Genomic DNA, 16,714 nt, shown 5'->3' with positions numbered 1-16,714 from the left:
GACTCGATGATCTATTGAGGTCCCTTCCGACCCTAGCATCTATGAATCTATGGAGTCAATCATGACTCCAAGATCCCTCTCTGCCTCTGTGCTGCTGAGAGGGTCAGCCCCTAACCTATAACCATAATGCTGGTTCCCTCTCCCCCGGTGCAGCACTCTGCACTTGTCTAAGCTTGATCTAAGGTATTGTTAGTCTGCTTCATGGAGATAAAGTAACCAATTTGCAGTCATCCAGCATCCCAGGATTACTCCTAGCCCATCTAACTCTGATGAACTTTTCACTCTCCTAAACTCTACTGTCTTGGGCTGGTACTGGCCTCTACAAGCCCCAGTGTGTATGACACCAGTCAGTGTGTATGACACCAGTCCCCATGGCATCACACTGCCAGCTTCAAGGGCCCCAGGAGACCTGATCTGGACCCCTGGGCTGGGGTCTAGGCATGCACCCCTACCATCAGGTGTAAGTCACTGCCCAACATCCAGGTGGCTGTCCCATAGCCAGGAGAATTTAGGGAAGGAAACAATGGCTTTCCTACCCAGCCTCTTGTGTTCCCTTTGTGGAAGGGTAAAAGGGCTGCCTAGTACTCAACATTATGAAAGCATGGACCCCAAAGAAGTATGCTGTCCTGGGGTCCATCCTGCCAGCATGTTAAACTCTGGCAGCTCCATTCTCAGTGGCAAAAGTATAGAACCTAGGTTGGCAAACTTCTTCAGGCTTTGTGCTCTCATTCTGGTTAACCCCAGCTGCTCCACTCCCAGAGGAGGAATAGAATGCTGACTCCTGGCTGCTTTGAAATGGTTTTAACTTAAACATTGCCAAATATGCCATAGATTTAGAATAGTTTAAAGGTAACCAGTAACAAGAAATCACAGCAAACATGCCATGGTGTGTGGGTATACACCTAACAATAAGAAAAAGAGAAGCTAAATCAAAAATGTGATACTTTAGCTGCCTCCCACTGCTGTATTTGGATATTTTAAGTTTCTTTAAAAACTGCTGCTATTTGAAGACCCAGTTACACTAGCTTCTTTGTTGATTTTTAATCCACAAAAGCAAGAACATTAAGACATAAGGTTACAACTCTGTCTTTATGCCACCTGCTTTATGAAACCTTAATAACTATGAAAACTGTATATGTTCATCTGGACAAGTTCATTCTAATTCTCTAATGCTTTATGAAACCATTAGAGAATTAGAATGAACTTGTCCAGATGAACATATATAGTGTCATAGTTTCTAGGGTCAGAAGCAACCTGAACAGTTCATCAAGTCCGACCCCCTGCCCTAGGCAGAAATGAGTGCTGGGATCATAATACCCCAGCCAAATCTAACCTCCTCGTGAAGACCACCAAGGTAGGGGAGAGCACCACCTCCCTTGGGAGCCCATTCCAGAGACTGGCAGCCCTAACCATAAAGTAATGCCTCCTGATATCAAGCCTGAACCTGCTCTCAATCAGTTTGTGGCCATTATTCCTTGTTATCCCAGGTGGTGCCCGGGGAAACAGAGCCTCACCTATTTTCTTCTGGTCCCCCCTGGTGAGTTTATAGACAGCCACCCGATCCCCTCTCAGTCTTCTCTTGTGGAGGCTGAATAGATTCAAGCCCTTTAGTCTATCTTCATAGGGCCTGGCCTGCTTCCCCCTGAGCATGCAAACAGTCCTCCTCTGGACCCTCTCAAGGTTAGCCACATCCCTCTTAAAGTGCTGCACCCAGAACTGGATATAGTACTCCAACTGCGGCCTGACCAGTGCCGCATAGATGGGGAGGATCACCTCCCTGAACCTGCTTGTGATGCATGTGTAGATGTGTAGATCCTCACACTGGCAGTTCATGTCCATCCTGGAGTCAACAATGACTCCAAGATCCCTTTCAGCCACTGTGTTGCTGAGAAGGGAGTTCCCCAGCCTATAGGTATGTTGCTGGTTCCGTCTCCCTAGATGCAGCACCCTGCATTTGTCTGCATTGAATTCCATTCTAGTCTCATCCACCCACCTATGTAACCTGTTTAGACCTACCTGGATTCTGTCCCTCCCCTTCAGTGTGCCCACTTCTCCTCACATCTTTGTGTCGTCAGCGAATTTGGACAGCGTGCTTTCTACACCCACCTCCAAGTCCCTGATAAAGATGTTGAATAGCATAGTCCCGAGGACTGAGCCCTGGGAAACTCCAGTTCAAAAACAACCCGTCCACCACCACTCTCTGGGTGTGACCAACAAGCTAATTTGCCACCCATCTGACTGTAGGCAGCAATGCTGCAGTCGCCTATTTTTTTTTTTTATGAGGATGGGGTGAGAAACAGTGTCAAAGGCCTTCTTGAAGTCCAGCTAGATGACATCCACCTCAACGCCCATGTCCAAGGACTTTGTGACCTGGTCATAAAAGGAAACAAGGTTAGTCAGACAAATCACAGCATGGCCTAAATCACATATGGCCTAAATCATCAGATTTTCCTTGAATTATAGAATTATGTCATAATTTTTGTTCTGTTTTTTTAAGCATATGACTCATCATACTGACCCTGGCATGGGAAGTTCTGTTTGAAAAGATTCTAAAGATATGTCCAGCTGTGTATTACAACCTATAGCAACAAGCTTATTTGTCATCAAATGCATTTGTAACATTAGCTGAAAGTTTCAGCTGAAATGATCCACAGTAAAATAGTTCACTATACTTACTATTTTTCTTCATTTGGTTAAAACAGTTTGCCAAATTTGGAGCTCTAAAGACTTCTGTCTGTTAGAATCAGATATAAGTAGGGATTCACTCAATTTGTGATTTCACAATTTTCACAGAAACTGCAAAAAAAAAAAAAAAAAAAAAAGGTTGTTTCTGTGATCACCATGAGAACTAGTGTTCCCCGCAATTTTGTGTGGAATTGCTGGGAAAAAAAATTACTAAAAATAAAACGCTGGCTCCCTAGTGGGAGCCAGAAGTTGCTAAAGCCCAGCCTCACAGCCCAGCAGGGTTAGAGGGAAGCCACCAGCATGAAGCAGAGCAGCCAAAATGGTGACAGTTGCCTCCTTCCTCTACTGCTGACTGGCTGAGAAGTCTGCCTTTTGTGTAGCCCTACCACTGTCCACCAATCAGCAGCGAGGGGTGGGGCTGTATGAAAGGCAAGAAAGCCTTCTCAACCAATCAGAGGTGAAGGGAAGGACCACCAGGGCCCTTTAGCCAAGCAGTGGCACAGGGGAGCTTGCTGCAAAAAGACCACAAAAATGATGCCAGGTGCCACGAGCAACCCACAATTTTTACTTTGCATCCATGCGCTTTATGCAGCTCCCTAGGTATAATGGATAGCAGATGCATGGAATCTTTTTATTCACAACAAATGTACACAAAGCCTTGTTTCCTAAAATGCGGTAAAGACCAACAACAGCAGGCAAATTTCTTGCTCAACCCTGCCACTCCAGCAAGTTCAAGGTGCAAAAAGCTTGGTCTCTCTTTGGATATTCTGAGTTTCATTCACAAATTGTTCCTTCTGGATTTCTGCCTCTTATACACAGCCCATAACCAATGTCCAGCATTTGCAACTATTAAATCTTCTGAGTTCCCACAGCTTAGCTCTGCTCTGCCATGTAGCCTCTCAGCCTATCCTATGATGATTAGGGCACTTCTCTTTTTTTTAGAAGCCCCTCCTCTTGGTTAGGTATACCTAAAAGCTTTAGGGATTTTAGGTGGAGTGATGCCTGTTTCATGAGCCTGGATTAGACATTGGTGGGAAATAGATACCGAACTGCTTAGGCTAGGTTATGGCCAGAAAAAGAACGATGGGCATATATGAAACTCAGAAGTCAAACAGGAAGTCCATGCAAAGTTGAATCACTTCTAGAAATAAGGTTTTTTGCTTTTTTAAATGATAGTTTTGGATGTAAATGCTTCAAATTAAGCCCTGCTTTAGGTACCTGAGTTCCTTATTGGAACTACCATTTAATCATATTGTGGGCATAAAACCCCTGACTATACCATACAAATAAGAAACAACTATAAATTAAAAATCAGTTTGTTGGAGAAAAATATGGTTTTATATACTTACAGACTTCTGAGATTACATTTTTAGTCTTGGGTATCACTTCCTGTCCAAAATTGACTAGGACTGACATGTTAGTAGAACCTGTAAAGTTATGTAACGTTATATTTCATCTTTTCATACTGTATATTTTTGGTATAACCTTACAATTCAGGGATGAAAACTGATTCACAGATGTGCATTAGTTATACAGCATTTATTTCTGGATGTTCCTTCAACAAACTATTCTACGATAGCTTTAATGGAACTTGGCAACCCCAGAAAAGCCATAACAATATATTTTTTAAAAATTAAATAGGAAAAAGCAGTACTAAACTGTAGTATTAATTCTGAAAACAGCTAGCAGGCAACAGATAGGCTCAAACCCAATTCTCTAGCAGTCTTAAATATAAATAGCAATAGCAGGGAACAGAGCAGCGCACACACATAATAATAATATTCCTTTAGATTTTGGTATATATTGTGCAATAAGCTCAATGCCTTATAACCAGCTTCGATGCTGACTGAATGCAAAACAAATTGCCCAAAATACCATAAGGGCTTTGTTATTTTGTTCATTTTGTGGTTGTTGTGGTAAAGTGTAAATATGTTCACTGCACTGCTCACACAATACCAGACAAAAGAATGCTTCTATAACAGATTGCTCAGACAAAGCTTCCTTTCCAGGAGCTGGTTAAGAAATAAAAGAGCAAACAAAGAAAAGAGCACTGGGGGAAGAAGTCAGGCTGAGCCAGCCAGAGACAATGCTGAAATCTGTATGTGAAGTATTTAAAAGGGAGCACATGGTTGTTAATTAAGCTCACTATAAAAAACGCATGTGCTGTTGGTTTACCTATGATGCTTAGGGTACTATGTCCCATGGTTGTGCCAGGGTTGACTAATGACTATGTAGTTTGGCCAATAGGTTAGACAATGTATTTGTTTAGGATAGTTGGGATAGGGATGATCCTGCCTCATGCAGAGAATTGGACTAGATTACTTCTGGAGGTCCCTTCCAGCATTTCTGTTCAATGATTTGCTATGTTCCAGTGTCAACCCTTCTATGTAAAGTACCTCAACTACAAACATTTCTGACACAAAACCTTTTTAATATCACATGTAAACAGTCCAAACACAATGTATGTTTTACATTTTTGGTATAACCTTACAATTCAGGGATGAATTCACAGATGTGCATTAGTTATACAGCATTTATTTCTGGACAAATGACAGGGCACTAATAGGCATGATCCTAAGTCTAGTGAATCTATAGAAAAACTCCAATAAACTTCAGTAGCATATGATTTAGCTCAGTGGTTATCACCCTTTTTAGAGTCATAATTTTTCTGAATTTAGCATTTATCTCAGTTGAGAATTGTTGTTGTACTTCCTGTGTTTACTTTGGTGGCTTTCAAAGCTGAGTGTTGTTGCCAGTGCAACAGGTCAGGTGGAACTGCCCCACATTCCTTGTATGGAGCCACATCAGAAAGCAGTAGAGCAAGAGTGGGTGCTTCTGCTTCCATTAGATACTAGAAATAGAGGTGCATGAATCAGTTCTACCTAGCAGCAGTGGTGACATGGCAGCCTAGAGATTTATCTTTGCATTTCCTATATTTTGCTAAGCTGCCATGCCACTATCACAGCACATAACCCACATACCTCTTTTTCCCACAGAAGCCTGCAGAGCTATACCAGAAGGTGCTGTGGCAATAACAGGTGCTCCTGCCTGCATCAGGGTGATCAGATTTAGCCAGCGATATTATCAGATCACGCTAATGCAAACAGGAACCCTAATGCTGTGTTAACTTCCCAATCGAGCTCTGCGTGAGGTGTATGGAGCAGTTTTACTTGGCCATAGCTATGGTGGTAGAACCTCATGGTCCTGCACCCTCACTGTGGCACCCCTGAAAAGGTTTTACAGCAGCATGGTTGTTACCATACCCCAGTTTATAGGGAACATGAGATTCAATAAGCAAAATCATATATGTATGAGAAGAACTAACCAAAAACTTCTGAGTGTGGAGCAGTAGGCAACCTCTACAGACACTTTGTCTACCTCCCTAACTAACTTAACTGAAGGACCATCTCCCAACTCCCCTAGTCTCAAGTTAGGAAGCCTCTCAAAATTATAACTTCTATCACTACACAGTTGAGAACCACCAATTTAGCCCTTACGTTATGTGCAATATAAACTCAATGTTTAAAGTTGAGTACATAAAAATTAGGCATATACTTTCTGAAAATTCAATATGAAAATTGGATCTTAGCTGCTAAAAATAAAATATGAATGCTTATCTGCCAGTATGAGTATCCAAGTGCAGAATTTAATTGTTCTGTGCATTTCCTGTTTCACCCGGTTGTGACACCACTATGACAGCACTGTCCCACACAGCTCAGTTTCCTGCAGAAGCATGTAGAGCTTGACTAGGAAACCGTGCAGCAAAAGCAAATGCTCCTGCCTGTATTAGGGTTATCAGACTGACCCACCTGATTCCCCTCAATCTGAAAAATTACTTTGTTTCAATGTTCTCTGAATTCTCTGAATTTTCTACATAACTTATAAATAGTGAAGTTTTTTTCAGAGCACTCTTCAATACACAGATTTGATTGCTCACTTAATAAACAACCATTTTAATATTTAATATTAATTGTTTAATGTGTGGCCATAGAACACCTTAATTACATATTATTCAAACCCTGCTCTAAAGGCAGAATTATTAATTTCCTCATGGGATTTTCTATGATATATACCATCACTGTGATATCTGAGTGATTCACAAATAACACTGACTTCATTTTCACAATTTCCTTATGAGATTCTTAGACATAAGCCCCATTTTATAGATTATGCTATGAATGTGCTTCATATATTATATCAAGTAAAGAACAACCCTTTTACAAAATCATGATCTTACATGATATTAACTCAACAGTCAACAGCATTCCCCAGTTGTGGACCAGAATGACCTAGCTCAAGTCTGAGGCAGGCCAGTGCTAGGACATAGCTGCTGCCACCACCACCACCATCACTGCTTCTCCCCACCACCCAGCTGTGGTACAGGACAGGAAAGCTCCTGGATGCTCAGCTGTGGCATAGGCAAAGCCACCTAGACCAGAGGCCACTGAAGCCCCAGCTGTATGGGCTGGATCAAATAGTTCTGCAGGCCAGATCAAGCCTGTGGGCCACAGGTTGCCAGCCCTTGTACCAGCTGATAGCAACCTGCCCTTTTAGCAGATGTGACTAATAGTGTAATACCTGTAATACACCATGCTTGCCATTGACCAGCTCTGACTTTATATTTTACTATTATAATAAAAGAGAATCATTTGGAAAAATAAAGAGATCCTTTTAACTTTAACACTGATGCTGTTTTCAAAGCATGGAGGTTTGCAGCCTCCTGTTAACAGTGCTTACAATTTTATAATCCATGATAAAAGGGAATGAAGTAATTTCACCATACTTTAAATGCTATAAAACTGGTGAACAAGATCAATGAGTATCACAACAACATATTATTGCTCATGCCTTTTTTTATAACTATGACAGTATTATACTGATTTTGTAAAGGATGAAATCTTACCAGTGTTTTACAACTTTTGTCCTGTGATCTAATGTCATGAAACATTAAGTTGCCCAGGAGCAATTACAAAAGGTCCTAAATCAGTGTTATTAAATGAGTTTAACAACAGTGTCAGAAGAAAACCATGCCTGCCATCTTGTAATCAGCAACATATAACTTTAAAAATCTGATTAATTTCAACCACATCCCCATTAAATCTATTTATAGAACTTTCTTCTCCAAAACCTGGCAAATAGGATTAACAACTACAGATAAACTTTATTTCTCCAAATTGGAGGCCTCACACACAAAGTTAGTAGTATACTTGAATGCTGGATATTTGATAAAAAATATTTTAGTGACCTCTAAGGAAAAGGTCAAATTGAGGAAATGTTCATATGCAGCAGCCCATCATGCACCAAATTTCGAAAGCCTATATCAAGGGAAGCATTGCAACGCACTGTCAGATAGAGAAGTGTCTGTATTCTGAAAGGGTAATTATGGTTCATAAGGGATTTAAAGTTCCATTTTAAGCCTTGTGTAACTTCCTCTAACTTTGGCATTGAGTAAAACATATTTGCAAACTGGAATGAACAATAGGAACAAAGAATGTTTTCCTAGGAATTAAAGAATGAGAGGAGGATTAAATATATTTAATTACTACTTACTCGTGGACTACTTGTGTTAATTGTTTTATTTAGTTTCTTATCTGTTTTTGGCATTATTTATGATTCTGAATTTTCCTTGCCCCTTTTCCACCTGACAGGGCACTAATCCTCAGGTGGAGAATCTTAATGAGATTCTGGGTGCCAGCGACCACAAGCTGATCACCTTCATCATCTGCCGTAAAGCTGGCAGGTCAGTCAGCAATACAGAAGTCCTCAACTTCAGGAAAGCTGACTCTGACAAGCTCCAGAGGCTTGTTGGTAAAGCCCTAAGGGACCACGACCCCAAGGAGAGGGGAGTTCAGGAAGAGCGGTTGCTCCTCAAGGGAGCGGTCCTAGATGCACAAGCTAAAGCTATTCCGTCTCGGAGGAAAGGCAGCAGAAGGCACAGCAGCCCCCTTGGCTCAGCAAGGAACTAGCAGACCTCCTGCAACTAAAAAGAAAAACCTACAAAGGATGAAGGATGGGCTCCACCTCCAAGGAGGAATATTCTGCACTGGGCTGGACCTGCAGGGAGCAAACCAGGAATGTCAAGGCTGTGACAGAACTCCAACTGGCTACTAGTATCAAGGATAATAAAAAGTCCTTTTTTAGATATGTGGGGAGTCAGAGGAAAAGCAAGGGAAACATTGGACCCCTGCTAAACCAGAAGGGATAACTGATGACCAATGCCCAGGAAAAAGCCAACCTACTAAATGGGTACTTTGCATCAGTCTTTCACCAGTCCCATGGGACAACCCTGCCCATTATGGGACAGGGAGACCAGGGTGAGGGAAATTCCTTGCCCTTCATCAGTGCTGACCTCGTGAAGGAACACCTTGAGAGGCTGGACACCTTCAAGTCAGCTGGCCCTGATAGTCTACATCTCAGGGTACTCAAGGAGCTGGCTAGCATCATAGCTCAGCCCCTGGCATGGATCTTTGAGACCTCCTGGCACTCTGGTGAAGTGCCCAAAGATTGGAAGGATGCCAAAGTGGATCTGGCAAACTACAGGCCCATCAGCCTGACCTCTATCCCAGGGAAGGTCTTAGAAAAGATCATCAAAGAGGTCACTCTTAATGGACTAGCCAATGGCAACATCCTGAGGGATAGCCAGCATGGGTAGGTCTTGCTTGATCAATCTCATTTCCTTTTATGACCAGATGACCTATCACCTGGACAAGGGGAAAGAGATGGATGTCATATATCCTGACTTTAAAAAAGCCTTTGATCTGGTATCCCATGATCACCTCTTGGCAAAACTGCCTAACTGCAGCCTCGGGTCCACCAAGATCTGCTGGCTGGGGAACTGGCTCTGTGGTCAGACCCAGAGGGTGGTGGTTGATGGAAGTCAATCATCGTGGTGCCCTGTGATCAGTGGGGTCCCTCAAGGCTCTATCCTTGGACCTATTTCAACATCTTCATTAACGATGCAGACACTGGTATCAGTAGCAGACTGGCCAAGTTCACCAATGATACCAAACTTTGGGGTAAAGCATCCACACCTGAGGACAGGAGGGTGATCCAGGCTGACCTTGACAGGCTCAGAAAATGGGCGGATGAGAACCTGATGGTGTTTAAAACCGAAAAATGCAAGGTTCTTCACCTTGGGAGGAAAAACTTGCAACATGCTTATAGGCTTGGCAGTGCTATGCTGGCTAGCACTACGGATGAAAGGGACTTGGGGGTCATGATTGACCACAAGATGAACATGAGCCTTCAATGTGATGCTGCTGCTAGCAAAGTGAGCAAAACGCTGGCTTGCATCCATAGATGCTTCTCAAGCAAATCCCAAGATATCATTCTCCCCTTGTACTCGACCTTGGTGAGGCCGCAGCTGGAGTACTGCATCCAGTTTTGGGCTCTGCAATTCAAAAAGGATGTGGAGAAGCTTGAGAGAGTCTAGAGAAGAGCCATGTGCATGATCAGAGGTTAGGAAAACAGACTTTATGATGAGAGGCTGATAGCTATGGCCTTCAGCCTGGAAAATGGCAGGCTCAGGGGCCATCTATAAATTTATAAGGGGTGTACACCAGGATCTGGGGGAACGTTTGCTCAGCAGAGCACCCCAAGGGATGACAAGGTTGAATGGTTATAAACTCCTCCAGGACCATTTCAAGCTGGACATAAAAAAGAACTTCTTTACTGTCCGAGCCCCCAAGGTCTGGAATAGCCTGCCATTGAAGGTGGTTCAAGCACCCACTTTGAACGCCTTCAAGATAAATTTGGATGTTTATCTTGCCAACCCCAGCTGACTTCCTGCTCTTGGGGCAGGGAGCTGGACTTGATGATCCTTTGGGTTCCCTTCCAGCCCTAATGTCTATGAAATCTATGAAAAAGCAGCTTTGTGTTTCTCCAAACACAGGGCTGGCAATTATGGCTGGTTGTTAGCACACAACAGCAAGTTTTAGGAAAGGCTCTTCATTTCCTCCCTGCATTTCATTAGCATTACAGGCCATTCAATAGCTAAGCCTTAGCTATCTGATTCCTTTTATAGGTTAGGTAATTAACTAATTGAACAGGTATAAAATAAAATATTTACAAATATTTGTTTTCATAAGAAAAATAACAAGTTCTCACTGAAAAAACTGAAAACCACCAGATATTTTTATGGTCCTTAAAATGCATCTGAGTTTTAAGGAAAATACTTCAGTTCTTAAGGGTTTCAGATAAACTGAAAATACCTAAAACTGATGGGAATAAAAACATATACCGTCAGTGAAGTTTTTTTGTAGAAATAAAATAATTTGCTAACAATCTCTGTATGTTGGCATAACTGCAGACACAATTTATTCAAACTCACTTTTATAGGCTGGTGCTAGATACTAGAAACCAGGTAGAAGCCAGCTAACAATGGGAGAAAAATTGTAATGTATTAAATACTTGAACTGTTATGTGAATAATAATCCCTAAACCTAGAGACTGTTACTTTATTTCAAATGACAGTTAAATAGTTTCCTGTGAAGTCAATAAGGGATCATTATGGATTCACTAAAGGACAACAGAGGAAATTAAAAACAAAGAACTCTGGAAAAAGTGGATTTTTTCCTTGATTAAGATGTAGGTACATGACAAACAGAAGCTATTACATGGTTTCACTTTCTCTCCAGAATAGGCATAACCTTGTAGCTACATTCAGAAAATATTTTTTCTCATGTATTCTAGCAGCACTGGGAGCTGGATGATACAACACAGACCATGTCTTTGATCCCCTGATCTAGTGGGTTATAAAAATATAAGCATTTAAAGTAGAATTTTTTTCTGTCCAGTTTTTTTTTTTCTTCTTGCAACTGCTTACAGCCTCTGTTCCAAGGGTCAGAAGAGATGGAGGAGTACTCACTTGGGGTGAACCTGTCCCACTTCTCCCGTGCTTGTGACATCAGACACCAAAGGGAATCCTGACAACTTGGAGGTCCACCACCAGAGCCAATGCTGATTGGTTGTCAACCCAGAAGAATCTGCTGGAAAGACAACCAGCAGTGAGGTTTTCCCCAGAGAAGCAGCTGGAGTGAGCTGCTGAGAGTCTGTGCATGGAAGACTAATAATGAAGGTGACATCGGCTGAGCGAGAAAAACCCAGGGGAACCCTGATGGACTTGAAGTTGTGATGAGTCACCCAGGGAGGGAGAAGCCTGGGGAGGCGTGCTGGGATAAACTGACCAGCCAATGACCTAGAGCCCTGGAAGAAGGGACTATGTAAATGAAAACTGGAACACTCGCTGGACCAGAGAGATGAGGCTACAGTCAATCAGCTTCCCAGGGAGCCTGGATTGGTTAGGACCTGGTTTTTCCCAGTGGGACTAGTACGGGAGTACACAGGCCCCAAAACTCAGACAAATATATACATGGGAGGCCTTGGTAAGGGTGTTCCCTTTTTTGTCTGAGAACATGGGAAGGAAGAGAAACCCCACCTCAAAGAATTGAGATTTGTCAAAGTGGGTAAAGACAGGGTATGCCCACTGAGAAACTAAGCAGGGCTAAAGATCCTCACACCTGAGAAAGAAAGGCTTGTTTGAAAGGAGCAACTCTAATTTGATACAGGTCAGGATTGGTGTAGGGGAAGCAGAGCCCTGTGGTGGAAGCCGCAGCACCAGCCTTCCATCACCGTACTAGCAGCTGTCATCCTCTTTTCTAAGTCACCCTTCTTCTAATAAGGCATGGTGGGCAAATGAGGAAGGCAGTAATAAGAATGGTGAGTGCCAAGATGAACACCTGCCTACACTTCTTTTTACCTTTTTTAAAGAACTGTAGTACAGTTAAGCAAAGAGATGTACAAGATTGAATAAAAATTTCATTGGTGTCCATTTCCAAAATCAATAAGAACTCATTAATTATTCAACTCCCTGGAAAAATTTGGCATATGTAAAGTAGATATATTATTATAGCATAAGATAACCAGTTGATTAATTCTAGTTAAGACAGAAGATCTCTGTTGTGGCTGTCTGTATTTAGGAGTCTCCTGATAACACTGGCCTGGTTAAAAAGTATTAAACCACATACCTTCATAAAAAGGATATTACAAGTTTCAAAAGCCCAATGAAAGCCAGATTCAGGAGTTTACAAATTCTGGATGTTAAAAACCTCTGATTCACTTTTCCCATCTCAGTACAAAAGACAAGATAGAAGGGAAAATTTTAATATGAATACATTACTTTTCATGCAACATTGAAGCTAAAAAATAAGTACACAGAAATCAGGAGGTGCCAATAGTTAGAGATAAGCATTCAGCCTTGACCTCCCCTCTTTGTGCAAATGTTTCTCTTTGTATTATTATAAATTGCTTATCAAATACAAATGGGTAGTAGATGAACTGGAATCTTTTCTAAACATACTAAGATCTGCAGGAAGTATATTTATTTAACATAGGAGTGTCATGTGCATAAAATACACTTAAAGGGCTTTGCTATATGACTTTAGACACCTCTTTTTAACTCTGTTTCTTTTGCCATTTTTGTCTACTCTAGCTTGAGAATACCTTGTGACAAAAAGTGACTTTTGCTATTAATCTGAACAGGAACTAGCACAACAGGATTATGATCTGAGTCAGGGTTTCTAGAATCATAGAAAGTCCTCAGGACCTCAGGAGGTCATCTAGTCCAACTCCCTGCTCAAAGCAGGACCATCCCCAACTAGATCATCCCAGCCAAAGCACTGTCTACCTGGGTTTTGAAAACCTCCAAGGTTGGAGCTTCCACCACCTCACTGGGTAACCTGTTCTAGCGTTTAACTACCCTCCCAATGAGAAAATTCTTCTTAATATCTAACCTAAACTTCCCTTGCTGCAACTTGAGACCATTGCTCCTAGTTCTGTCATCTGCCATCACTGAGAAGAGTATAGCCCCATCCTCTTTTGAACCCCCCTTCAGGTAGTTCAAGGCTGCTTTCAAATCCTCCCCTCAGTCTTCTTTTCTCTAGACTAAACAATCCCAGTTCCCCCAGCCTTTCCTCAGAAGTCATGTCCCCCAGCCCCCTCACCATTTTTGTTGCCTTCCACTGGCCAGTCTCCAATTTGTCCACAACCTTTCTGCCCAAAACTGAACACAGTAATCCAGATGTGTCTTCAGCAGTGCTGAATAGAGGGGAATAATCACTTCACTTTACCTGCTGATAACACACCTACCAATGCAGCCCAGCATGCCATTAGCTTTCTTACCAAGAAGGGCACACTGTCGGTTCATATTCAGCTTATTGTCCACTGTAACCCCCAGGCTGTTTTCTGCAGAGCTGCTGCCCAGCCAGTCAGCCCACAGCCTGTACCGGTGCATGAGATTGTTCTGTCTTCAGTGCAGGACTTTGCACTTGTTCTTGTTAAACCTCATGAGATTCCTTTTGGCCCAATCCTCTAATTTGCCTAGGTCACTCTGAATCCTAGCCCTAGCCCTACCCTCCACTACTCCCCGTTACTTGGTGTTATCCGCAAACTTACTGAGGGTGCGCTCTATGAACGTCATTGATGAAGACAGTGAACAAAACCAGCCCCAGAACTGACCCCTGGGGCACTCCACTTAATACCAGCTGCCAACTAGACATCAAGCCGCTGATTATTACTCTCTGAGCCCAATGCTCCAGTCAGTTTTCTATTCACCTTACAGACCATTCATCCAGCCCATACTTCCTTAGCTTGCCTGAGAGAGTGCTGTAGGAAATCACATCAGAAGTCTTGCTAAAATCAAGGTACACCACATTCACCAGTCTCCCTTCTGATCTTTTCAGCTTATTTCCACAATGTGTTTGGGGAGGGAAGAGAAGCAGCCTGTGACAGAAGTGGAGGCAGGAAGGCTGCAGGGGGAAGAAGTGGAAAGGCCAGAAGACAAGCAGGGCACCTGACCCCCAGAGCCACTATTTTCCCTGAAATAACAGTGAAAGGGGGACAAATTCAAGACAAGCTTCTGATAATTAGCTTCTACACCTGGAAAATTATAACAAATTTATAAATTCTCCATATATGGAATCTAATTATTGGGGTGTTATCTTATATTCAGGGTAATCTTATATTCAAGTAAAAATGGTAGATCAATTTACTTGTTAATTTGCCATTGTATATTTTCTCTATATATTGTATTTGCTATATATATATATATATATTAGTAAAATTAAAACCTGTAAGGCAAGCAAGAAAACTGAACAAAAACTGAAAAATAAAAACTGGAACAGAATAAAAAATGAAAATGCTTAGCATAACAAAAACTGAAACAAGATCATAAACAAAACTGAAATTGCACTGGTTTACACTGCCCACAATAAGAACTATGCTGCTACAGACTCTGTTAGCTAATTTGAGGGTAGCTGTGTCTATGTAAGCTGCAGTTATCCTTTCCAATTGTTGCACAAATATACCCTGTGCCCTGCAACTGCCTTGCACCTAGAGCAGAAAAAAGCAAGGAGTATGCACAACCAGAAGTGCTTCAAATAACTGTCAGTGGGCTAAAAACAGTTCTGCCTGGGAATCACTACGGATAGGCAAGTTCGTTCATAATATACCAAAAAGCAAGCCTAGAACAGGTCTTTTTAACAGACTTGCACAATTCTGGTATCAGGGAATTCCAGTGTGGACACATATATACAACCATACTCAGAGATGGTTCTCTAGTGTGGATGCTCAGAGACATGTTTAATCTGCTTAGATTTGCATCCAGAGAGAGCAGGTCACCTTCAGGCCTCCCAATATGCCTAAGAAGACCTTCCAGTCATCTAAAGCCAGTAAAGATCAAGGGCACATTTCCAACATGTCATCATTTCCAGCAGATTGTTTTTGTTTTTGCTTTAAGTTTTTGTTTTGCTTTCGCTAACATTTTGCTAACTGAAATTTTGCTTAAGCTAACATTAATAGTCCAATAAACATTTCTTAATCCTTTATAAGTGAACACTTAGGAGAGGAGTTACAGGTTACCTTTAAACCTTGGACAACTTAAAGTAGGCAGAGGAGTATGGCTAGGCTAGGCAGGAAGGGAGAGCAAGGGCAGGGGGCCAGGCAGGGCAGGGCCTTTCGCCTAGAGTGGGGCTTACCATGTGGCCGGGGCTAGCTTGAGTGGGAGCTCTGTGAGGTCACAGCTGTCAGTGATGGTGTTCTCAGACAGTGGGGCATGGCGGGTGGGCACCCAGTCAATGGCTGCCCTGGGGAGGAGCTGGTGCTGCTAGCAACTGGCTGTGTCATAGCCAGCCATGCCTTGGGGTGGGGGCTGGGTCTGCAGTGTTGGTGTGGCAGGCACTGGCCTGGACTCCCTGAGCTGCTGGTGGAGGGTGCAGCTGGGGAGCTGAGCAGGAAGGGGTGCTGGACACCAGAGGGGTCCTGGTGACATATCACCAGGGGTGCCAAGCTGGGGCAGGGCCTTCGGCAGGCTACCCGTGCTGCTATAGACAGCACAGCTATGGCCTGGGTCCTGTGGCATGACTGTGCCCACAAGCCCTTGATCTTTATGCAGTACTTCCAGGCCAACCGGTCATTCCCATGGTCCCACATCCAGGTTGTCAGTGCCTCAAAGATGTGGGTGTTGGAGCACTCACCCCTCTCAAACTGGTGCTGCACTTCTGCCTCACCCCACAGTGCCATGAGGTCACCAGTCTCCTCTATGGACTAGGTGGAACCCCAGGTAGTGGGCATGGATGTGGGCACAGCTGCAGATGAGCAGGACACCATCATGGGTCCTGCGCTGGCTCTCTGGGACCTTGTGTGGCTGTTCCTGTGCCACCAGGCCTGGACAGTTGCCTGCAGTGTGCAGTGCAGGGGCCCAATATGGGACAGACAGCTGCGTCAGAGGCACTGCCCCACAGCACCTGCGATCTCAGGCTGCTGGGGGTGGGTTGTGGCAGGTGCCTGCAGCTGGGCCTGGGAGCTGGTAGGCCTGGCTGGAGCCTGCAGAAGCCTGGAGCAGCCTACAGGCCTGAACAGTGCCTGGCAGCTGTACAGCAGTGTGGTGCAAGGCAGCAGTGCTGGGGTGCATGCAGGCTAGGGCGGCTGACCTGTGGCCTGCCAGGGTGACACAGAGGCCTGGAGTGGCCTCAGG

This window comes from Crocodylus porosus, unplaced genomic scaffold (assembly GCF_001723895.1).
Source record: "Crocodylus porosus isolate Cpor-Errol unplaced genomic scaffold, CroPor_comp1, whole genome shotgun sequence".
In the NCBI taxonomy this organism is placed as follows: domain Eukaryota; kingdom Metazoa; phylum Chordata; order Crocodylia; family Crocodylidae; genus Crocodylus; species Crocodylus porosus.
This window is presented reverse-complemented; position numbering follows the sequence as displayed.